General features: G+C 45.5%; 1 long non-coding RNA gene across 1 annotated transcript; it reads left to right on the forward strand.

The window, feature by feature from the left end:
* The first annotated feature begins 1480 nt into the window (after window positions 1-1480).
* LOC143668874 (uncharacterized) lies at window positions 1481-11393 on the forward strand. Its single transcript, XR_013168607.1, has 3 exons — window positions 1481-1564; window positions 10588-10723; window positions 11330-11393. It is a non-coding gene; the product is annotated as an uncharacterized LOC143668874 (long non-coding RNA).
* Window positions 11394-26192: the final 14799 nt, after the last annotated feature.

Below are 26192 nucleotides of genomic sequence, written 5' to 3' on the forward strand. Positions count from 1 at the left end.
TAGCCATTTCTGTCACTACTTATACTGACTCTTCCCAAGGTGAAATAAGGAAGAATTGAAATTAAGGCAAGTATAAGCCCCCAGAGAGACTCAATGGTTGAATCTGAATTTCAGGCAAGCAATGAAGGACCTTTAGCATAGTATGTTCTGTGAAATATTTGGGAAATACACTGTTCTAGTTTGTTAGCTGCCAGAATGCATTATACCAGAAATGGAATGGCTTTTAAAAGGGGAAATTTATTAAGTTACAGGTTTACAGTGCTGAGGCCATGGAAATGTCCCAATTAAAGAGTCTATAAAAGGGAAGGCAATGGTGGCTCAGTGACAGAGTTCTTGCCTGCCATGCCGGAGACCTGGGTTCAATTCCCAGTGCCTGCCCATGTTAAAAAAAAGAGAGACTATGAAAATGTCTAAATTAAGGCACCAACAAGTGGTTACCTTCAGTCAAGAAAGACCAATGAAGTTCAGGGTTTCTCTCTCAACTGGAAAGGCAGATGGAACACATGGGGTCATCTGTTAGCTTCCTCTCCAGGCTTCTTGTTTCATGAAGCTCCCCCAGGGGCGTTTTCCTTCTTCATCTCCAAAAGCATCTGGCTGCTGGGCTCTGTAGTTCTGTGGCTCCTTCACTCTCTAAAATGCTTCCTCTTTTAAAGGATGCCGGTAAAATAGTCAAGACCTGGAATGGGTGGGACCACAACTCCATGGAAGGCATCTAATCTAAAGTCACCACCCACAACTGGGTGAATCCCATCTCCATGGAGATAATCTAACAGCGCCCACCCGGCAATACTGACTGAAAATTAAAGAACATGGCTTTTCTGGGGCCCACAAATTCAAATCAGCACAAATACTAAAAATCATTTGTTGTTCATCTGAAATTCAAATTTAGCTGGGCACCTGTGTTTCACCCAGGAACCCTCCAGGCAGGTGCTAGGGTCTGGTTCCCTCAGACTCTAGTCCAAACGGCCTCTGGTGCCTGACAGTTTCGTGGGAGCCGGGTGAGAGTTAGCTCTGCCCTCTGGCTGCCCTGTGCGAGCCTTACATTTGGAACTGAGTGACACGGCAAGAGGAAAGGGCCTGGAGCCTGCCTCGCTGGTGTGGACGAGACAGGGGCAGCGGGAAGCCCGGTAGCAAAAAGTCCAGCAGAGCTCCCGGCTTTGCAAGCTTCTTCCTGCTGCGGCAGGGGGTGCAGCTCTGGGCTCTGGGGTGCGGCCTAAGGAATCGTCCCCGGAAGGTCAGCCAACCATTGTCCAGATGCGGTAATAAACGCTGATCCACTGAAGCGGGCTGGAATGGTTTCTCTTCTCTGCAACTGGACCGTGACAGATGAGGGCCTCAATGACTTTAGACAGGAAAGGGGAGGGAAGAAGGGAGACATTCTCCTCCGTTTTTAATTTTATAAACAAAACCATAAAAGTAAGCAATTATTAAAGAGAGAAACGCAGCCTTCTTCTTCTCACCCTAAATGACCCTGTATTTCAGCTCTTCAAATAAATCACTTCTGGATTCTTCTACCCTCGTTTATATGCAGACATTGATTTCACACGGCAATAACAGCGCAGATGTAAGTTTTCATTCTACTTCTTTGTCTTGTATTCTGTGTTGTTACAGTTTCCATAATTATTTTAATGGCTGTATAATAGTTCTTCAAGTTGATGTACCATAATCTGCTTACTCATTTTCTTATTTTAGGAATTGCATTTTTTTACCGTCATAAATAATTATTTGGTTAATAAAAGCTTTTATCTTCTTTGGAATTATTTCCTTAATATAAATTCCTGGCAGTGGAATAACTGGGTCAAAGGTTGTGAACATTCTGTATCTCTTAAAATGGTTTCCCAAATTGCTTTCCACAAGGGATGTGGCAATTTTAACTGGGCAGCAAATTTTATTGACAATTAAATTAAGGCAAGTTTGTGAAATCTAAACATCATTCAGGCTGTTTGTGAGCCAGCTATACCCAACCCACACGCAAACAGAGAGAAAATGCAAGAAGCAAATAAAAATAATATTGGGAGGCTTTGCTTAGCAGCTCAAGATTTTTTCTGATTCTTTAAACAAAGTAAATCTTATTTACCTTAAAGTTTGAAAATGAATGTGTTTGCAAGAGGAGCCACCAGTAGCTCGTCCACCTCTCTGTCTCAGGCTCTCGTTCCCTATTCTTTGCTTCTGACTCTGCAAGTCAAGCAAACCATGAACAGGTTTCTTTATTAATGAAAATTCTCAGCCTTTCTGGTCTGGAGCCTGGTGGCTGCAACAGTCAGTTGTGAAATGGGACACTCTTAATACCAAGGGCTTATGATTTGGTTTCTGACTTGGTTCAGAAATGTTGCTCTGACTCCAGTATGATGCTCAATGGGCTTTTGTGAGCAGAAAAGGGATGGGACCTTTATTTTATTTTTAACTGAACCATTCTTTATGTGTATTACCCCAAACTTTAAAATTTGGTGTTTGTTTCAGCCACGTAATGTAGACCAAGCTTTCAAATACCACATCTTCTTTTCCCACCAAAATTACCCCTAATGTGGTTTTTGGGGGTTCAACTCTAATCAGCTAAGGGTGGATTCTGGGAAATGATCTTTGACCTAAAAGAGCTTGGGTGATTCCAATGAAAAGAGAGGAATTCTCGCCCCATTTTGGCCCATCATAATAAAAAGTGTTTGCAGATTATCAGGTTTCCTTGTGACAACTTGCTGCCTTGGTGGAAAATTTGGGACAAAGCTGATTACTTTATTTCCATGACATCAGCTGACCAACTTTTTTCATTGTGGTCCTTTAGGCAGGGGTCAGAAAACTTCTTTAGCAAAGGACCAGGATGTAAATACTTTCAGCACTGCAAGCCATGCAGTCCTTGCCACAACTACTCAGTGGTCTCTGGGGACACCAAAGCAGTCATAGATATGTAGTCATGTGGTTGTAGTTGAGTGTTGGTAGTTGTGTGGTTGTAGTTGAGTGTTTGTAGTTGTGTGGTTGTAGTTGAGTTGCCATAGTTGAGTGTTTGTAGTTGTGTTGTTGTAGTTGCATGGTATGATTGAAGTTGTGTAGTTGTAGTCTGGAGATCTCTGCCCTCAGGTGACCCTCAGAGTTAATCCAACTCTGTTTCAGAATTCACTTAAGACTCTGGGATTATCAACTTCACAAGTAAAGGAAAATTCCACAAGAAAAAATAAATCTTGCTTTAAAAATGAGCTCTGGATTGCTTCTTAAAAACAATAAAGACCATTGTTTAAGATAACGCAAAAGCAATACGAATGATCCCTGATGCTTAGAAATACACCTGGAAGAGCTAGGCAGAACTTGGAAGGGTTTTAGAAAAGGGAGTCCCACAAACAGGTTCAGTAAAGGCCTAGGATGGGGATTTTTAAAAATATTTACGTGTATTTTTTAACTTTTTATTTTGATATACTTTCAAATTTACGGTAATGCACACTCCATTCAGAAAATTCCAGCATAACTCCCTAAGATACCTAGATCTACCACGTTTGGCCACATTTGCTGTATCTATGTTTCTATCAATTTTCTGCACGCTTGAGTGTAGGTGTATATTTCATGCTTCTTGAATACTGAATACTGCCGTGTACATAACCTAAGAACAAGGATATTCACTTATGTAGCCACCTTCAGTGCAGTTATCACATTTAATAAACTTAACATTGATATGAAATTTATAGCCTACATTCCAAATTTTTCATTTGTCCCAATAATGTCCTTTTCTCCTCCCTTGTTAAATCCCATATTGGATATAATTGTCAGTCTTTTCAGTTGGTCCGTTTTTAAATTTTGGGAATATATATACAACATAAACTTTCCCATCTTAATCACTCCCAAGAAGATTATTTAGGAGGATTAATCACATTTACAATATTGTAGTACCCTCACCAATTTCCATACCTGTGCTGGTTTGAAAGGATTTATGTCCCCTAGAAAAGCCATGTTTTAATCTAAATCCCATTTCGTAAAGGCAGAATAATCCCTATTCAATACTGTATGTTTGAATCTGTAATTAGATCATCTCCCTGGAGATGTAACCCAATCAAGAATGGTTGTTAAGCTGGATTAGGTGACGACATGCCTCCACCTATTTGGGTGGGTCTTGAGAAGTTTCTGGAGTCCTATAAAAGAGGAAACATTTTGGAGAATGAAGGAGATTCAAAGAGAGCAGAGCAGGATGACATAGTTACAAGAGGTAGATTCCAATAGCCAGTGACCTTTGGAGATGAAGAAAGAAAATGCCTCCCGGGGAGCTTCATGAAACAGGAAGCCAGGAGAGAAAGCTAGGAGATGACACTGTGTTCACCATGTGCCCTTCCAGATGAGAGAGAAGCCCTGAACTTCACTGGCCTTCTTGAACCAAGGTATCCTTCCCTGGATACCTTAAATTGGACATTTCTATAGACTTGTTTTAATTGGGACATTTTCTCAGCCTTAGAATTGTAAACTAGCAACTTATTAAATTACCCTTTTTAAAAGCCATTTCATTCCTGGTATATTGCATTCCAGCAGCTAGCAAACTAGAACAGTACCTAAAACATTCTTACCTCCCCAAAGAAAAACCTGATATCCATTGTGCTGGTAAAAAACTGTTGTGTACCTCAGAAAAGTCATATTCTGTAATCTTCATTCAATATTGTTGGGTAGGATCATTTTTATTATTTCCATTGGAGATGTGACCCGCCCATCTGGTGGTAACTTTTTATTAGGTGGTTTCCATGGAGATGTGTCTCCACCCATTCAAGGTGGGGTTGCTTGCTCAAGTCCTTTAAAAGGGAACAATTTTGAAAAAAGCTTTAGAGACAACAGAGCCCACACAGCCAGGGACCTTTGGAGATGAAGAAGGAAAATGCCCCTGGGGAAATCCTTTGAAGAAGAAACCCATAGAGAAAGCTAGCAGACATTGTCATCTGCCTTCCCAGTTGAGAGAGAAATCCCAAAAGTCATCAGCCCTTCTTTTGGAGTTAGGGTATCTTTTTCTGGATGCCTTAATTTGGACATTTCTATGACTTTAGAACTGTAAACTTGTAACTTTAAAAAATCCCTTTTTTAAAACTCAGTTTCATTTCTGGTATCCTGCATTCTAGCAGCTTGCAAACTAAAACAGATTTTGGTACCAGAGAAGTGGGGTGCCGCTGTGGTTTGAAAATACCAAACACACTGGAATGGCTTTTTAAACAATTAAGGGGAAGATTCTGGAAGAGTTGTGAGTAGCTTGATAGAAAAGGCCTAGAATGTTTTGAAGAGACATTGGTAGAAATGTAGGCTGTAAAGATGCCTTTGACAAAGCTTTAGACAGAAATGAGGAATGTGTCATTGCAAACTGGAAGGAAGGCGCCCCTTGTTTTAAAACGGCAGATAATCTGGCAGAATTGACTGCTGGTTTTAAATGGAAAGCAGATTTTAAAAGCCATGAACTTGGATATTTAGCAGAAGAGATTTTCAATTTAAGTGTGGAAAGTGCAGCCTGGTTTCTCCTTGCAACTTATAGGGAAATGTGACAGGAAACAGATCCACTGTGAACCGGACTCTTCAGTACAAAGAAACCAGAAATTGATAGTCTGGAAAGTTCTGGGCTTCCAGAAAGGGAGACACCAGAACACAGTGCCCCACGTGAGGATTTAACCACACGTGGAAGCAGCCAGCCATCGCAGGACAAGTGAGGATTGGAGATGGTGTTATCAGGAAGGATCTGTGGGAAGTCTTATTGTCTGATGGCTATCATCTCAGCATACTGCATAGAAAACCAACAAGAGTGCTGTGGGATGCGTATAAACAGAACCACTGCCAGTCTGGACTAAAAGAGACAGAGTGAAAGAAAAATAACTTCAAAGGCAGAACCATGGAAGTTGAATTCTGAAGCCGAGAAATCTCATGCCAAGACAGTGGACCCACCCATGCACTAAAGAGTATAAATTTGTGTCAAAGGCAGACAGCAGGAGTTTCAGTGCCCCAGGCCCCAGATTGGGTAGAGCATATTCCTTGGGGACTGGGGGGAGCCTGGCTGCCACCACATTGTTCTGAGAGGGTTGAGCATGTGCCCTGGAGATGGTAGAGAGCTGGGGTGTTGCCTCGATGCTTAGAGAGGGTGGTGCCAAGAAAAAGGAGGTCTCCCCAGTGTTCTCCAAGGTTGCAATTCTCATCCCAACATTTGGAGAGAGCTGGGCCACTGCGTAGGCCCTTGGAAAGGATGGGACTGCTGCTTTCTAAAGCTCTGAGGCTAAATAACTCTCAGACCTTGAAATCTAATGGAGTTTGCCCTGCAGGTTTTCAGAACTGTCTGGGTCCAGTGACCCCTGTGTTTCTTCCAATTTCTCCCTATGAAAATGGGAAAATGTATCCTATGACTGCCCCTCCTTTGTATATTGGTAGCAGATAACTTTTCATTCTGCCTTTTACAGCTCCACAACCAGAGGAGAATGTTGCCTTAGGACAGACTATGCCAGTAGCTGACTTTGATGAGATTTTGTACTGTTTCTGACTTTGTATTGTATTTGTATTGTTACTGACATGGGTTAAGGTTTTGTGATACTATAATGGAATGAGTAATTTGTACATGGAAAGTACATGTCTTTTGGGGGTCCAGAGGGTGGAATGTGCCAGTTTGAAGCTGTCATGTACCCCAGAAAAGCCATGTTCTTTAATCCTCATTCAATATGGCTGGGTGGGATCTTTTTTTATTGTTTCCATGGAGATTGACCCACCCAATTCTGGGTGGTAATTTTTGATTAAGTGGTTTATATGGAGATGCATCTCCATCCATTCAAGGTGGAGTTGCTGACTGGAGTCCTTTAAGAGGGAACCATTTTGGAAAAAGCTTGAGAGATAAAGAAAGAAAATGCCCCTGGTGAAGCCATTTGTAGAAGCTAGTAGGGAGAAAGCTAGCAGATGTCACCATGTACCTTTCCAGTGGCAGAGCTGTTCTAGACCTTGAATCAATGTATCTTTTTCTGGATGCCTCAATCTGGACATTTCTATTACCTTAAAAGCTTAAACTTGCAACTTAATAAATTTCCTTTTTAAAATCCATCCATTTCACATGCATGGATTTTGCATTTCATATTTCATTCCAGCAGCTTTAGCAAACTAAAACATCCAGTATGCATAAATTATCTATTCATCCTGACTGCTGCCATCCTGTACTCTAATTTTTGCCTTTCTGAGCTTGTCTATTCTCTGATATTTTCTTTTAGTTACCATTGAGCTTACATTTAACATCCTAAATGTATAAAAATCTCATTTGCATTGGTATACCAATTTACGTTCCTATACCCTTCCATTCAACAAACATTTATATAATTTTCACCACAAATGACAAGTTTATTCATTTGAATCCTGAGCCACTGATTTATCATTACATTCTATGCACTTGCCTTTTAGATCCTACAGGAAGTAAAAGTAGAACTACAAACCAAATACACAATAGTACTGGCGTTCATATTTATCCATGTTGTTACGCTCTCTGGATATCTTTACTGCTTCATGCAGCATCAGTCTCTTGTCCATTGTTCTTTCCTTTCAGCCTGCAGAACCCCTTTAGCATCTCTTGTAGGGCTGGTCTAATGGTGATGAATTTTCTCCACTTTTGTTTTTCTGGGAATGTCTTAATCTTCCCTTCAGTTTTGAGGCAGCTTTTGCTGGATATGGAATTTTTTGTTGGCATTTTTTTTTCTTTCAGTCTTCCCCTTGGTCTCTTGCCTACAAGGGTTCAATGAGAAATCAGTGCTTAATTTTATGGAGGCTCCTTTGTACGTGAAACAGTGTTTCCCTCTTTCAGCTCTCAGGATTCTCTTTAGCTTTGGCATTCAACAATTTATTATAAGATGCTATGGCATGGATGTATTTGGGTTTATCCTATTTGAAGTCTGCTGAACATCATGGATGTATATATTTATGTCTTTCATCAAATTTGGGAAGTTCTCAGCTATTATTTCTTTAAATAGTCTCTCTGCACTTTCTTTTTCTTCTCCTCCCAGAACTTCCACATTTTGGGCATGACGTTGCCCCACAGATGCCCAAAGCTCTTTTCACTTTTTTTTATTCTTCTTTTTTTTCTACTTCTAAGATTGGATGATTTCAATGATCTCATATCTTCAAGTTCACTTGTTCTTTCTTCTGCCAGCTCCAATCTGTTGTTAGACCCTCCAAGGAACTGTTATTTCTATTACTGAGGTCTTCAGCTCTGCTTCCTTTTCATAATTTCCATCTCTCTGTTGATATTCTCTTTGCATTCATCTATTTTCCTGATTTCCCCTAGACCTTCTTCTATGTTTTCTTTTAGTTCTTTTGAGCATATTTAAGATTTTTTTTAAAAAAAATCTTTGTCTGGTATGTCCCAGATCTGTTCCTTCTCACTGATGGTTTCTAATGCTTTAATCTTCTCCTTTGCCTGGGTCTTTGCTTTGTAGTATTTTATGGAAATGTAGGCATTTTGATATTTTAACATGTTATCACTGGAATGTGCACTCTAGATGTCTGTTCCTTAAGCTTGTATCCAGCTAGTGTTATGATAGACTAACATTAAAAAAATGAAAAAAGGAAACCCCTTTCCCAATCTTTGTGGGTTGACCTGTGTGAGTGCTCTTCTTCAGGCTTACCCATACAATGAGTCTAGAGAACAGCTTGAGGAGAAATTGCAGGTGCCTCCATGGGCCTTTCTGGACATGCATCTTGCCTTGGCAAAGCATGCGTGGCCCTAGGAATTCCCTATTTACATCAATAAGAATGTCCCCTCTTACACAGAAAACAGTTTCTTTATGGTCCCAAGCACTGCACTGTATGTCCTACAGCTGCAATCCTTACCCCAGGCAGCCAGGATTGACTGCTCTCCCACAGCATTCTGTCGGAGAGCTCCATGCACTGCCTTCTACACAGAGCAAGTTCAGGAATGTTGAGCCTGTGATGAGTGTCTTCGTTCAATCCCTCAATGTGCTCCCAAACTAGAGAAGCTGGACCAGACACAAAGGCTGCCATATGAGCCTCGTCTGGGATCACTCTGCCTCCTCTGGAACCAGGACCAGGGCCCTGACTGGAAGCCAGACCAGCACCCTCCTGACCTGGTGGGAATGAGACCCGCTGGGGCACCATGAGCTCCTACCACTCTTAAATCACCTTTTTCTTGGTTTGGTGTCCCCCTGTCCTGTTACTGCAGTCTCTTAATAGTTTTCTGGAGTTTGGGAAAGATGTTTCTTCCAGTTCTTGCCAGTTGTTCAAAGTTACTGTAGGGTAACGGAGCCCCAAAGATTCTCACTCTACCATCTTGATCAGGGCAAAGCGCATATGTATGTATTCTCTGAACATCCACATATCCACAAGCTGGACAGCATCTGCAGTTTGAATGACTCTGAATTTTTTTTCTCTCTTCTATGAGCAGGTGGGTGATATAACACCAGCTTTTGGGGTTAAGGGAATGGGCTTTAGGGGGATGTGCTCAAGTCACTGCCAACCTTGCTGGTATCATCTTCATCCCCTGTTGCTGTTTTGATGCTTCCATGAATAGGGAGTAAGTAGAGGAGAAGGCAGAAGGCTGAGAGTATTGGCACCTGGCTCAGGGACTGAAGGATACCTGGTCATCTCTGCAGTAATCACTTCTACTGTCCATCTAGTTGATTTCATGCAACACACAGGGGCAGGTATATTTCCAGCAGAAGCAGTCATCCCAGTTCCTTAATAAGTCCACCATCAGATATGTGACTGATGCGTCTGGTTTTTTTCCAGTGCTTTAGGGATATTTTTGATAATGTCCTGAAGGCTCCTTCTTAGCCGGAGACCCGGGCTCTCCAGGGGAGCAGGCTCCTCTAGGCCAACCTTCTCTCTGCTTTCACGCTTTCTTCCTGAAGACAAGCCACCTGCGATCCTGGACTGTGGGGTCACAGGGGAAGGCACATGGTGGTGCCTGTGGTCTCTCCCTTCTCTGCTTCCAGCTTCAGTGGCTTCTCCTCTAGGATGGGGATTTAAGAGGCTGAGGGGTGATGCTGTGCTCAGGACGGCCCCCTGCCCCTCCAGGTGCCAGGGCCCCGTCCTTGGCTTCTCCTCATGTCCTTAGACTCGTGGGCCCCTCCTTTCCCGCGAGGGTCTAGTCTGCAGGATTCTTTTCACTCTCACACCCTCTCCTGTGCTCCCCTGCAGGCTTGGCTGCCATTTTCTTTAAACCACAATTTCCTTAAAGCACCATTTCCTTTAAGTTGGGGTGATTTCTCTCCGAATTCCCGAGGTTGAACATGGGTCCAGGAAACACACAGGTGAATGAAGCCACAGCTTCTCCCGTCCCAGTCCTCCCTGGTTCCCTGGAACTTTTCTTCCCGGAGTCCTGGCTGCCTGGCTTTGGAACTCTAAGAGTGGAATATCAAATATTCCAGTGCTAAGAGAGCTTGTATAGCTCTATTAAAACTTCTTCAAGTGAGAACACTAAAAAAAAACAAAACAAAAAAACACATGACTGCCAGTACAGTCACCATTCCATAATGCAAGGGCAATTTTAATGCAAAGAAGTAGGCTATCATCAAAGCGAAAAGACCATTGCTTTCAATTGAATGCATTCTGCCTTACAAAGAAACTCACTGCATTGTCTGATGGTTTTCATTTTGCCTTTGGCAGGTTATAACTTAATTTTGAACTGGCTCAGGCCCAAAGCCTGGTATTTGGGAAGCACTGGCCTAATGGAAAGAATCTTCTCTTTGGAGTCGGTCAGCTCTGGCCCCAAACCCTCATTGGCTGGCTGGCTAGCTCTCAGGTGGGTCTGACCCTCTCCTGGTGAGGTGACCCGACCTCAGGGAGGGGACTCCTGCCCGGTCCCGCCTGCTCTCTGCTGACCTCTCCTCCTTGATGCTTTGCAGTAACCAAACAGCAAGAATGAAGGAGGCTCACTACAAGGCTATTTTATCATTTGGTTTAATAAGCACGTCAGTTATGTGAATTGTAACCTTTCCATAAATTCACACACATCAATGAGGAACCATGATTCTTGGGCTATCCCTGTGATATTTATAAAGCAAAACAATCTGAAATAAACACAAGTCAGTGGACCGGCCCTGCCCCAGCCTCCTGGCGCCTGGGAGAATCTCTGCAGCACCCCTGGCGTTGGGAAGAGACCCCATACGAGTCTGTCCAAGGCAGAGAGGAAGGACCCTGGGGGGCTTTAGGCATTAAAATACTTTATTTTAGAGATAAAGCAAATGGAATGGTTCTAATTCAGTTATTTTAGGGGAAGGGAAAAGTCAACTTCCCCAGGGAATAAATCACTAATTTGAGAAATGATGGGAGAAGGGGGGAAGGCCCTTCCCTCCCATTCATTAAATGTGTGTGAAATGCTTTCCACTCCCAAAATTCTTGTTTTCAGTGTTCAGAAGACTTTGTCGGTGCCCTTGCAGAGGACAGGTTTGTTACGGCTGCAAGTTCGGAAGGGTTACTTTCCTCTGCAGAGTTGGCCTGGAAGCCGCTTGATTTGCACTGGACTTTTTGTCCTGAAATTATTATTTTTTCTGCTGTAGCTCATGTGTCATTTCTGTGTGGCCTGGTTCATTCTATAACCTCAAGTTACTCACCAACTTAGGAGAAAACTTTCCCTCACAGGGTCATTGAAAAGGAAAAGAAACCCTTCCTGTGTTTTCAAAGCCACTGGGTGCCCTGTATCATGGGAGCGCTGTGAGCAAACCTCAGTCGGTCTATCCCAGTGTGCACGTGTGTGTGTACGTGTGCTTGTGAACATGTGTGTGCGTGCATGCATCCATGTGTGCTTATGCATGTGAGCATGTGTTCACGTGTGTGTGTGAATGCATGCGTGTGTTCGCATGTGTGGGGTGTTTGGTGCCCGAGCCCCTGGGCTGCTTCTGCCTCATGCCCTGGGCAGTTTCTCCAGTTTCCCTGGACCTGCAGGACTCAGAAGAAGACACCTTCAAGGCTGCCTGACATGTAGGCTCATTTTTGCAGTGGGCAGCAAGGTTCTGCGTTGGGGCCAATTGACCTCTGATGGGGCCAGCCGAACTCCCATCCTAAGGTCCGAACAAAAATGCCTTCTTATCAGGGCTAAATGTGAGCTCTTTATTGTAGAACAAGATGCAGTCATTTTAATACATTATAATACCTTGATATTAACTAAAACGTGTTATTGATGTTAGTGAGAATTAATGGCAGTGCAGAAATTATTAAAAATGTAGTTTGATGCGGGGGTCTGGTCTTGGTTCTCTGCCTTTCTATGGATGAGGTGGTGAAACCTGGTGGCCGCTGGCTGTGTGCCTTGTGCCTTTAAACTCCTGCGTAGCACCTCAGCCTGGCTGTGCATGGTTTATGCACGTCTTCCAGCACTCTTTAGCTTGCCTCTCACTTTTCACTGATACACGTAAGGCTTCACGTGCCTGTCCTGGTTTCTTTCAGTACCTGTTTGTCGGTTGTCGGCTCATCGCCTCTGTTAGGACACACGTGTCTACATTAGAGTCTCTGTTCGCCTTTTCCACTGCACTTGTCCCAGCTCCCAGCCCGGCTGGGCACAGGCCGACCCTGCCCACTCAGAGAGCTCATTAGTGGTAGGAACTTATGGATGTAAATTAAACATTTAACAGGTATTGCCAAAATGGTCTCAAAATCAGCTGCACGAACTCAGGTCCCTATGAGCCTTGCTGATGACCACAGAATCAGTCACACGTATATTGCCAAAATCTCCACCAATTGGATGGGTGAAAACATGGCTATTTCATGATCAGAACACGGTTTTATCTTTAATCGACCTGGCTGGAAGCTCCTCAAAGGGGGATCTGGTAGTGAGTACCTTCACACTCTCTGCAGCTTCCACCTAGGGCATGGGAGGGCACAAGAAACGCTACAGTGTTCGCCTTTTTCCCAGGCCTAGGGAAGTTCTCACCCCATCTCTTTACAGACTTTCACAGCCATCTGCTTGGCCCTGACACTGAGACAGCTTGTGGCTGCCGCAGGAATTAAACTTCCCTGGTTTTAAGGACGGTCGCCAGACGCCCTTGGCCACAGCCCTGACTTGCTGTGCTCTCAGTACCGCCCACTGGGCCGGGAAAGCTCGCTCTGCCCACAGCTCACCAAGCACAGGGCCAGCAGACCTGCGTCCAGGGGCGGCTTCCCTAAAGCCAGTCCTTCTTTCAGTCAGTGTGAGTAATTGTCTCCCAGTACCTACACCCTTGCACCTGGAAGCTGGAGCTGGTGTGAATGCTAATTTGAAATTAACATACAATTTATTTTTTTGCTGATCACCCTAGGCATCCTTCCAAATTCTTAACTGGGCGTGAAAAGTCTTTGGGCGCAGATTTGCTGCCTTTTTCAAGAGTTCCCATCTCTTTTTCCTTTGGGTCATGGTAAAATACTTTTCAGTTCTGAGTCTTGTGAGTGTGCATGTACGTGTGGGGATGTGTGCAGGTATAGGTGTGTGTGGGTGGATGTGTGCATGTACATGGGTGTGGGGTTTGGGTGTAGGTGTGCAAGTACACAGGTATGTGGGGGATGGAGGTGTGCAGGTATCGGTGTGTGTGGGTGGGATGGATTTGTGCAGGTACAGGTGTATGTTTGGGTGGAGGTGTGCAGGTACAGGTGTATGTTTGGGTGGAGGTGTGCAGGTACAGGTGTATATTTGGGTGGAGGTGTGCAGGTACAGGTGTATGTTTGGGTGGAGGTGTGCAGGTATTGGTGTGTGTGGGTGGGATAGATGTGTGCAGGTACAGGTGCCTGGGTGTATGTGGATCGTGTAGGTACAGGTGTGGGGCGTGTATGTGTGCAGCTACAGGTGTATGCAGTTTGATGTAGATGTGTGTGGTAGGGTTCTCTAGAGAAATGGAACCAATAGGACAGATCTGTAAACACGAGATTATAAAGATGTCTCACACAACCGAGGGAATGGAAGAGTGAAAGATCCACAAGCTGGCAGCTCCAATGAAGGGTCTGGACAAACTCACCAGGAGAGGCTCACTGTCTAAAGCAGCAGCAAAAGGGTCTCTCTTCTTCCTTAAAAGCCTCCAACTGATTGGATTATCTCATGAGCGATGTGCCTTAGTTGATCACAGATGTGATCAGCCATAGATATAATCAACTGACTGATGATTTAATACACAAGTCCCTGGCTTATCAACCAGCCACAAATATTCCTGCAGCAACAGTCAGTCCAGTGCTTGCCAGACCAGACCACTGGGCCTCATCGCTTGGCCAAGTTGACACCAGAACCTCATTTTCAGTGTGCCTGTGCAGCTGTGTGTGTGGATGTGTGCAAGCACAGGTGTATGCGTGTGGATTCACGTTTGCAGGTACAGGCATCTGGCAGGTGTTGATATGCGCAGATACAGGTGTGGGGTTTAGTGTGTTTGGGCAGCCACAGGTGTGTGCAGGTGCAGGGGGATGTGTGCAGGTGCAGGGGGATGTGTACAGGTACAGGGGGATGTGTGCAGGTGCAGGGGGATGTGTGCAGGTACGGGGGATATGTGCAGGTGCGGGGGATGTGTGCAGGTGCAGGGGGATGTGTGCAGGTACAGGGGATATGTGCAGGTGCAGGGGATGTGTGCAGGTGCAGGGGGATGTGTACAGGTACAGGGGGATGTGTGCAGGTGCAGGGGGATGTGTGCAGGTACGGGGGATATGTGCAGGTGCGGGGGATGTGTGCAGGTGCAGGGGGATGTGTGCAGGTACAGGGGATATGTGCAGGTGCAGGGGATGTGTGCAGGTGCAGGGGGATGTGTACAGGTACAGGGGGATGTGTGCAGGTGCAGGGGGATGTGTGCAGGTACGGGGGATATGTGCAGGTGCGGGGGATGTGTGCAGGTGCAGGGGGATGTGTACAGGTACAGGGGGATGTGTGCAGGTGCACGGGGATGTGTGCAGGTACGGGGGATATGTGCAGGTGCGGGGGATGTGTACAGGTGCAGGGGGATGTGTACATGTGCACGGGGATGTGTGCAGGTGCACGGGGATGTGTACAGGTGCACGGGGATGTGTACAGGTGCACGGGGATGTGTACAGGTGCAGGGGGATGTGTGCAGGTGCAGGGGGATGTGTACAGGTGCAGGGGGATGTGTGCAGGTGCAGGGGGATGTGTACAGGTACAGGGGGATGTGTGCAGGTGCACGGGGATGTGTGCAGGTACGGGGGATATGTGCAGGTGCGGGGGATGTGTACAGGTGCAGGGGGATGTGTACATGTGCACGGGGATGTGTGCAGGTGCACGGGGATGTGTACAGGTGCAGGGGGATGTGTGCAGGTGCAGGGGGATGTGTACAGGTACAGGGGGATATGTGCAGGTGCGGGGGATGTGTACAGGTGCACGGGGATGTGTACAGGTGCACGGGGATGTGTACAGGTGCAGGGGGATGTGTACAGGTGCAGGGGGATGTGTGCAGGTGCAGGGGGATGTGTACAGGTACAGGGGGATGTGTGCAGGTGCACGGGGATGTGTGCAGGTACGGGGGATATGTGCAGGTGCGGGGGATGTGTACAGGTGCAGGGGGATGTGTACATGTGCACGGGGATGTGTACAGGGGCAGGGGGATGTGTGCAGGTGCAGGGGGATGTGTACAGGTACAGGGGGATGTGTGCAGGTGCACGGGGATGTGTGCAGGTACGGGGGATATGTGCAGGTGCGGGGGATGTGTACAGGTGCAGGGGGATGTGTACATGTGCACGGGGATGTGTGCAGGTGCACGGGGATGTGTACAGGTGCAGGGGGATGTGTGCAGGTGCAGGGGGATGTGTACAGGTACAGGGGGATGTGTGCAGGTGCACGGGGATGTGTGCAGGTACGGGGGATATGTGCAGGTGCGGGGGATGTGTACAGGTGCAGGGGGATGTGTACATGTGCACGGGGATGTGTGCAGGTGCACGGGGATGTGTACAGGTGCACGGGGATGTGTACAGGTGCACGGGGATGTGTGCAGGTACGGGGGATATGTGCAGGTGCGGGGGATGTGTACAGGTGCAGGGGGATGTGTACAGGTGCAGGGGGATGTGTACAGGTGCAGGGGGATGTGTGCAGGTGCAGGGGGATGTGTACAGGTACAGGGGGATGTGTGCAGGTGCACGGGGATGTGTGCAGGTACGGGGGATATGTGCAGGTGCGGGGGATGTGTACAGGTGCAGGGGGATGTGTACATGTGCACGGGGATGTGTGCAGGTGCACGGGGATGTGTACAGGTGCACGGGGATGTGTACAGGTGCACGGGGATGTGTGCAGGTACGGGGGATATGTGCAGGTGCGGGGGATGTGTACAGGTGCAGGGGGATGTGTACAGGTGCAGGGGGATGTGTACAGGTGCAGGGGGATGTGTGCAGGTGCAGGGGGATGTGTGCAGGTGCAGGGGGATGTGTACAGGTACAGGGGGATGTGTGCAGGTGCACGGGGATGTGTGCAGGTACGGGGGATATGTGCAGGTGCGGGGGATGTGTACAGGTGCAGGGGGATGTGTACAGGTGCAGGGGGATGTGTGCAGTTGCAGGGGGATGTGTACAGGTGCAGGGGGATGTGTGCAGGTGCAGGGGGATATGTGCAGGTGCGGGGGATATGTGCAGGTGCGGGGGATGTGTACATGTGCACGGGGATGTGTACAGGTGCACGGGGATGTGTGCAGTTGCAGGGGGATGTGTACAGGTGCAGGGGGATGTGTACAGGTGCAGGGGAATGTGTACAGGTACAGGCATGAAGCCAAGGAGTTGTTCCGAAGGTCTGGAAGGTCCTGTCTTCCTCAGGTGCCTGGGAAAGCAACGCCGAGTCTCCACACGGAAGTCACAGCCACTTCTCCCACTTTGCTGCTGAATTTCAGACATTTGGACGGCTTGCTCTGCCGGGCCTGTGGTTGAAATGACTGCGCGATTGGCCCTGCGGGGCTCCAGCTCAGAGACCGACCGCTGGCCCCTGAGGGTGGCTTTGTTCTCTGAGTCCCCTTCTGCATTTGCACTGGGCTGCCAGATGGCTGAGCTGATCCAGCCACCTCCTTAGGGCTGCTGCTCGCCCTTCCGGAATGTTCTGCAGCTGATTCCTTGGGAGTAGCTATGCAGTGCTCCTGGAGGGTGTGGCCCCTGGCAAGGCGCGTCCTGTGGCCCCTTGCGGGGAGGGGCTCTACTGCATGTCCTCTGGCTTGGACAATCACCTTGCCAGGCCACTGGACATGGTTCCTGCTGCTTGGGCCTTGCATCCCCTCCTCCCTCCTTTTCCTTTCACAAATATTTAGGGAACACCTGTTCTTTTGCAGGTGGCTAGCCCTTGTGAGAAAGGTGAGGGTAAGACATTAGTATTTGCCCTGAAAGATTGAATATGCAAGTGGGCCATGGCCAGACCCTATGTGACAAGGGAGATGTGACCCCTCAATATCCGCAGCAAGTCCAGGGGTCAAACCCCAATCCCCATAACAATCCAAATAGCCAGGCCTGACTGATAACTGCCTCCTTCATTTTTGCCCCTGTTTCCAATTTAGGATCAACCAGAGAAAGCCAAACGTGCTCCCTAACCAATCCCATAGGATGTCCTGCTTTGAGTCAGCCCCCTCCAGCTTCCCCACGCCAACCTATCAAGGCACACCTGAAGCCTGCACGTCTTCCCCCCCTCAGACCGTCCCGCGCCTCTGCCTGCCTAGGCATTTCTCAGAAGGCAGGTGAGGTGGCCGCCCCCTTGCTAGAGTTAGCACCGATTTGCTCTCATCTGGGTGATCCTTGTTCACTTCCCCAGTTATCAGAGAGGTTTCACGGAGACCCAGCCTGTGCATCCCCTCACCGTGGGCACTGGCCTTCGGCCAGCTGTGGGCCCACAGAGGCCCCTGGTGCACGACTGCTCACGGCTGAATGCGTGTGCTGATGTGGTACACCAGGGGTGGCTCTAAACCCATGCTCGTTCTGTTGAGCTCCTTGTCTATTTGCTCTAAGTCTGGTGCCCAGGTTTGGTTTGATTCCTCTTTGTTTATCACCCTTGGTGGAATCAGGCCATTCCTTTTCTTCCTTTTTTTGCTGTCTTTTGTATTACTGTTCTGTGTTGTGCTGCTAACAGCATCGTTTTTCATAAAAAGGAGAATCCTGGGCTAGTACTCCGGCGTGCATCCTATAAGCCTGTCGTCCGAGTCGGCTTCATGAACTTGTGGGTTAGCAGTTCCCATTAGACCTGTGTCCACTTAGACAAACTTTTCTGTGGGGCACCAATAAAACCGGACAAGCATCTCCTGCCACCTCGATTTCCACTCTAAGAGCTTGGCTTTGATCCACAGAGAACATTTTTTCTGGTCTTCTGCCTGTTGGGGCAAGACACAAGGTCTACAAGCATTCCATTGTGACCAGTCACTGCCGCTCTTACAGGGTCATCCAAGTCCAAACGCTCTCCTCTTCCTGCCTCTTCTCTGCTCTCTCATCACAATCTTCATTCTTGCAATGATCTTTTTAAGTGGAGAACTTCAGCAAGGATGATTTGGCTTTCAGTGGCCACATTGGGCAGCATCTGACTTGGACAAAATCGATCATTTGCAAGGTGCTTTAGAAAACAAAGGGAATAGGATTTCTAGGGCCCAATGGACAGCAGTTTTTGATTTGTATGTAGAAGCATCCAGCTAAAATTTTAAATTAAAATTGCTTCCCTAAAAGATTCTTTGGGTAAAGCTAATGGGATTTGGTGAACTTAAGCAACAACAAACAATACCAATTTCCTTAGTCAGCGCTCTCCTTCCTTGGCCTCCCGTACCTCCCTATATCCTGTTCTCTCTTTCTCCAGTGTCCTTCTGATTTCTGTCCTTCTGTCTTTCTGTTGATGACTCCCTCCTCTTTCCAGGTCCCCTAATTTTCTTCTGAAATGCTCCTAAAACCACAAATTCTTAACATTCCTCTTTCCCATAGTCCAGGTATATAGACAACGGTAGAATTTAAACCTTGCACCTGAGCTAAATTAAAAAGAGATATAAATAAGGATTTCCTTAAAGCTAGACAAGACCTGAAACTATTAAGAGAAGAATTTAGAATTATTTTGGTTGTATAAGACCCAAGATTACTTTAAATAGATCAATTCACACACATGTTGGTCAGAACCTCAACTTCTGAATCCTGGATAGGAAAAGCTGATTAGACTGACACACAGGGAGAAACACAACACTCCTCTCTTCAGAATAAACTTGATGTTAAAAATACAAAGGCCTGAAAAAATAAGTTAAAGTTTTTTAAAAGCCATACCTAAGGTATTCTCAATAAAAATAGAATGGACTATAGTTTAATCATACAAAGATAAACAGGTGAGATAGGAAACCTTCAACATAGGTTAGAAAGTATCTTCCAACCACATCTGGGAGTTAAAGAAGGTGTTGATGTCAGGACAGCCCTTCTCATTGCATTTTGTCAGTGCAGTGAAAAGCAATATCTAAATTTTCTAACCTAAATGTTCTAACCTAGATGATGTTGGAAGGTTAGAATGTACCTTCTAACAACATTTGGGAGTTAAGGAAGTTGCTGATATAAGAACAGCTCTTTCACTGTATTTTGTCGTGGTGTTAAGAGCAAAATTTTTAATTTAATTAAAAACAGAAATTAGAATGTTAAATAGCCCCCTTTTCCCTGAATTTCAGTACCTGACAGTATATTTTGTAAGGGCTTCAGAACAAAAATGAGACAGGGCCCCAAATAAACCTGTGGCTCTGCAGGCCAGACAGCTGGGTGGCCCACTTCCCAACTGACCACCATCTGACAAGGACATCGGTAGATACTTTAAATAAAATAAAATAAACAAGACAAAGGAAAATCCCTCAACTAAGGCCAATGTGATTTCTCCAAGGAAGGAAAAAAGTACCACTGTCTTTACCCTTAAACATTCAGGGTAAATGAATCAATTCTTGGTAGACTTGACTGTAAGTCTTTCTACATTAAACTACCTATATTGGTTTGCTAAAGCTGTTGGGATGAAAGTATAAGAAATGGAATGGCTTTTAAAAAGGGAATATATTAAGTTGAAAATTTACAGTTCTAAGGGCATTAAATGTCTAATCTGAGGCATTCAGGTATAGATACCGTGACTCAAGAAAGGCTGATGTTGTCTGGAACACTTATGTCAGCTGGGAATGCATGTGGCTGGCGTAGCTGGTTCTTCAGCTTCTGGTTTCAAACAGCTTCCCCAGGGGGAGGAATCTCCCAATGTCTCTGTCTGTGTCAGCTCTGTCAGAACTCCAAGGATCTAAGCTTCCTCCAAAATGTCTCCCCTTTAAAGGACTCCAGTAAACTAATCAAAACCCACCTTGCGTGGGTAGAGTCATATCTCTATCTCATTAAAAGGTCACATCCAAAATTGAGTGGGTCAATCTCCATAGAAGCAATCTAATGAAAGGTTTCCACCCTAAATAGGTCTAGCCCTGCAAGATTGGATCAGGATTGAAACATGGCTTTTCTGGGGCCCATGATAGTTTCAGACCAGCACCCTACTTTTGCTCAACTTCTCCCTCAGAGGGGACACATCACACGGATTGTAAGCATTTCAATAACCCACAGTTTCCAAGTCTCCCAGCTCTTAATTGCAATCTTTGGGTACTTAACTAAAAAAGATTCCTTCTTGCTCTGTGATACCAACCTGCAAATTTAATAGAGAGAGATTTTCTTTTCAAATGGAATTTTGTATAAATTTCCATCAGAGGGACTATTTCTTGATGTTCCATAGAATTTCTCTATTCATAATCGAGTTGCATCTGGCTTTGGATTTATTTTTGCCTTTTTCATTATATTTGATGAATACTACAGATAAAGATCTCTGCCTCATGCCTGACACTATAATAAAAATTCTACTTTATAGGTAAAATACGTGGAGCAGAATCTAGAAAATTTCATGTAGATCCTACCAAACCATTGCCCAAACTTCCCCCAAATCTCTTGAAGCCAGAATGATAGAAGGGCTAAAAACTAGTTGAAAGTCTTACAACCTCAGGTCTTCTTATACCCTGCCCTAACCCTTCTAACCCTCACAGTGAAGAAACCAAACAGATGAGGGACCTATGTTGTTCAACAAAATTGCTATTCCCTTGCTTTCCAGTAGAACTTAACACATATGTCCTCTTGTCATCCATTTCTTCCAAAGCCACGTGCTTCCCTCTAGTGGACCTTTGCTCTGCCTAAAGTTTTCAGTGCCTCTAGACCAGCAGAGCCAGCACCTGGGGAGGACAACAATATGCCTGGACAGGCAAGCCCCTGAGGTTCACAGAAGACCCCTCCTATTTTCCTCCAGGTTCTCAATCGAGACTTAGAAGTTGAAATTTTTCTGGTGAGTCAATTCTGATACAGTGAAGAGAGGATCTCCAGCTTTGTTCAGAGAACAAAGAAGATAGTAAAAAAGATTCCATTGACTTTTTCCAAACCTTAGTGGAAAAGGCACAAAAGTTTCAAAAGCTAAATGACAGTTTGCTAAAATATGGTCCATTATTTAGAGAATGACCTATTTAAGGAGAAAAAACAATCTCTCCTAGTAGACTGAAGACAACCCAAACTTATCCTAGTCATCTTAAGAAACAAAGATTAGAGGATTTATACATTTAATTGAATATTGCAGACAATGAATGCCACTTTTTCCCTAAGATTGTGGCACCTTTCTTTTTGGATGAACTCAGTCCCCAGTATGAGACCCACTGTTTTGGGAGACCAAATGATAGCAGGCTTTCTGTAAACTGGAGAAGACTCTTCAGCAGTTTCCTTCCCTGAGCATCCTAAACTACAGAAAGCACATTTGTCCATTTGTGCATGAGGCAGCTGGACAAGCCCCAGGGGTGATAACTCATTTTCAAGGGACCATCAAGTGCCCATTGCTTACCACAGACCTTCATGACTTGGTGACCAAGGCTTATCCTCCTTGACTTAGGGTGATAGTTGCTACCCCCCAAAGAAGGGGAATTTCGTGATTATCTTAGCTCATTAGAGAGTTTTCCCTAATTTGTTTAAATTTGTTAGAGACTCCCATTGAAAACACTGACTAATTATTTGGCTATGGATTATACCTTGAGATTGAAGCTGGAGGTTATCAATCAGGAAATGCTATCACTAATTTAAAATCTTCTTTAAAATACGGTCCTCTACCATAGGTAAAATCAGCTCAAATGGCAGGGCTTATTTTTCTTTATGGAGTTTGTCAACTATCCAAAGGCTAGAGAGGAAACAAATATAAAGAAAGCAGCTAGGCTTTTGAGGAATTTATGACTTTGGGATACTTTGGAAACAAAGAGAGTTTCTCACTTGACCTGCGATCTGCACCAAATATGGAAAACAAGTTTAGGAACTTATAGATGAATCCCTACTTTCTAAAGAGGTGGCTGTTTTAAAGGTTGAGTCCCAAGCAAAAAAAAAAAAAAAAGGACAATGCGGAAGCTAAAGGAAATGTTCTAGCAGATCACTATGCCAAACAAGTAGCCTTAACCAAGGTTGTGATTCTATTTAAAGTCTACAAGAATAAATATCTGGAGAAATTCAAAGGGAACATTATAGAATACCAACCCTTAGAGTTGGAAGGGAAGATTGGGAAAAGTCTTGCTGTGCCCTTCACTCAGAAAATGTCTGGAGCTTGGTGGCACCAGATGGTTTAAATAGATAATAGCTAAGTTTCCTTATGAAACCGCACAAGACAAATTGATTACTGTCTTAAGTCGATCTTGAAGTCGGGGAAACTTTAAGAAGACAGGTGAGGTTGTTTTGGTGTCATCTGTCAACAAAATAATCCTGAAAATACTGTGAAAGCAGGTCATGGTGGGGAACCAAGGCCTCAACTACACGGGATTGCGTAGTTACTTTATGTCTATTTTCATGATGGGTTGAAGACTTTTCTTTCTAAAATCCACAACCCTTAGAAGTCGCTAAGAAGCTGCTTGATTTTGTGTTTCCAGCCTGGGGCACACTGACTTTTATATCAAGTAAACAAAGCACACCCTTTATGGGAAACATCACAAAACACATCTGCAACTCTTGCCCCTTACTCAAAAAGTACACTCTCTTTATCACCCACAATCTTCCGTAAATGCCGAAAGGGCCCAAGGTTTCTTAAATCAAAATCAGAAAAACTTTCCAAAATTCTTGATCCTCCTTTGCCAAAGGCACTCCCACTTGTCCTTATGGACGTGTGGTCCATTCTTTCAAAGGCACATCAGTCATTCCTCTGTGAAGTGGGGGGAAGACTCTTCTGTGCAGACATGGCAAACTATTGCTAAGGTCTTATGTACTATACTCAATCCTATCACCACGGGTTAAGGCCGCCTTCCCAAAGCATCCTCTTCTTCATGATCTTCACACTAAGAGATTTCATCTGTTGGAAGAGATGTCTGAGAAAAATGTCTCTTTAATCTCACTGGAATGTACCTTAACAGGTAGTGTTAATAAAATATGCAGTAGTAAAACTCTAGGGAGTCAATCTTTGAGCTCATATGTCATAACCAGCAGTACAGAATTTTACACAATTGGAAAACCACTCCAATGGGAGACCTCAAACTGAAGGTTCTCACATGAGGATTCTCAGATATCCTCTAGAAGCAGAAAATCTTTTGGACATAGATGCTGACCTAAGATCTTCTGAATAATCTGAGGACCTCAGAGAGTGGTCAGCTTCCACCAAGACTTTGGACTAAGACTCCTGTCTAATTCCTTTTTATTTTTTTATGTGCTGGTTTATAGTCATTTTTATTTTCCATGGACAGTTGTCATCTATCTGCAGCCCTTAACTCTCTACTTCTCTCCTTATTATGATTGTTAGGTAGAACATACTTATTCCAATGCAATTCTTAGATTTCCTTCAATGGCACTAACTGCTTGATATTCCATCCATCACTAGATCCCTCTGACCGAAACCTCTGGGAACATCTCATTGTGTCAAATGAGACCATAGGAAGTGACAAGGAATGGCATTTCTACTTGTGCCCACATGGATAAGTGAGTTTAGCCAAATCAACTTGTGACTTAACTAGCACCCTTCTCTTTCAGAAAATGAACCTGCTATCACAAACTCTTGATCAGACTAGGCAATTCAATTCTAAATTTGAATTCAACAATGGTCATTGGGTGATGGGTCAGTGCTTGCCACCTGGAAGAGATTACCCTGATCAAATATGGAACCCAGTTAATTAAGTCCTTGACTCCAGCTTTGTGCCATGAATATCTTCTTTTTCTCCTGGGGCTCCGTGTGCCCCTACCAGACACTATGCCCTTTGTGGCCAGGACGTCAGGTCCTACTTGCTTCAGAATCATGCCTCATACACTCTAGGAATAGAATTCTGAGACTTTCCTGTACACAGAGAACTTAAGTTATATAAATCACCAAAGCTGGAGATAATTTATTATTACCATCAACTAAATGGTAAAATATTATTTATAATTCTATAAATCATACATGAGCTCCAAAGTGATGCTACCCTTAGTTATTCAAGCGCTCTATCTGAGCAAATGACTGACTCATTGTTCATTTGAAAGATCGGAGCACTGTTTTCAGTGGCGAGAGTCACACCAATAGAAAACAGAGCAAGGAACCTGCCTCTAACTCTGGCTCGAGTCACTAACAACACCCCCTCGATACCCCACCTGCACAAGATGCAAGGACGGACTGAATCAGACCTACAGTCTGGCGTGGGGAGTGATGAACAGTCCCCTGCTCTGGAGATTCTTGTTCTCTGGCCCTGGTGGCATCTGCGTCATGGCTTAACAATCCTTTTTGTGCTGGAATCAGTGCAACTGGCCGAGTAGCTTCCCACCATGAGGGAAAAGCTAGTTGGCTGTCTAAGACTGATCCCCATGGTGTGTGGAAATTGTTCTTTCGGCTGAGGTTGAGCCATCACTCATCCTGGTTCTGAAGCTTACAACAAGCACTATTAATTGTTTTTCATGGTGCTCATGATATTGGTTCATTCATTCTAAACAGTCTTGAATGCTTCTATTCAATCTCTCTCATCAGCTTATTGTCATGATGATGTAACAACAGAAAGTCAGCAGGAGCTCATGTCACACCCAGAGCCCACTAACAATTTCTGTGGGTGCAGAGCTGGGTCTCCAACCTTCCTTGAATGGGTCAACGTCCAGCAAGGCAGAGAAGGACTAAAGGTGGAGAGTGAGAGACTGCATACACACATGGACACTAGGTAGACCATATACGCCAAGAGAACTCTGACCCTTAACCTCTGCACCTCCGGCCCAGGAAGCCAAACCTCACCCTCTGCTACAATCATGCTGGAGGTAACCACACATGACCTTTCTTTCTGCCCCTGCTTCCAACTCAGGACTAAGCAGAGAAAGCCAGATATGCTTCCCACACAACCACCTTGGAGGGTCCGCTTCCAGTCAGCCCATCTCCAGCTCCCCCAGGCCAGTGACCTCTGATGGGAGCACACTTGAAACCATCCTCTGATGGGAGCACACCTGAAACCATCCTCTGATGGGAGCACACCTGAAACCATCCTCTGATGGGAGCAAACTTGAAACCATCCTCTGATGGGAGCACACCTGAAACCATCCTCTGATGGGAGCACACCTGAAACCATCCTCTGATGGGAACACACCTGAAACCATCCTTCTTTTCCACTACGAAGCCCTCCTGCCAGCCCCAGGCTCAGCAGAATGCAATTGCTGATGCGGCATCCCTGATGCACTCCCTTGCAGCACGCTCTCAATAAATAACCTCTGCTTGTTCTCATTTGGGGATATTTGTTTATGTCTGCAGCCCCTCCAGAGCTCAGCCTAGTGGGGAGAGACGGGATAATCACCTGTAGTTAGGAGACACTAAGATAAGCAAAGCAACCCTACTACATATTGTGCTGCCCTTCTGCATGGCAGGAGAAGCCTCAGGGCCCTGGTGAGTTCCTCAGGAGGGGCCGCGGTGTGCGGGCAGCCTCTGAGCCTCTTTACGGAGACCCCCTGCCCCTGTCTCAGTCCGGTGGCCCACCTCCACGCAGCGGCCAGGGGCACCTGGCCCCAAGGCATCTAAGGTCGTGTGATGCAGGGCACGCTGGCCAGGGCCCGGTGGCAGGGGGGGTTGGGCTGGAGGACAAACCGCACAGGCATCTCCCCCTCCATGCGGGCCTGAACTGATGGGGACAGGTACTTATTTTAATCCTTATCTATGTGTTCATCACTTACGGAAATTTCATTTTCTTCTTCCTCTCTCCCTCCCCTAAACCTCCTCCTCTTCATCTCCTATTTCATCCTTTTCTTCCTCTGCACGTGTAGAAGCCAAGAGTTTAAAGCAAGACCTACAGAACTTGTTGCAAGCTGCTGGCCTCAGGATGGCGGCGGTAAACTGT

This window comes from Tamandua tetradactyla, chromosome 25 (assembly GCF_023851605.1).
Source record: "Tamandua tetradactyla isolate mTamTet1 chromosome 25, mTamTet1.pri, whole genome shotgun sequence".
Classification (NCBI taxonomy): Eukaryota; Metazoa; Chordata; class Mammalia; order Pilosa; family Myrmecophagidae; genus Tamandua; species Tamandua tetradactyla.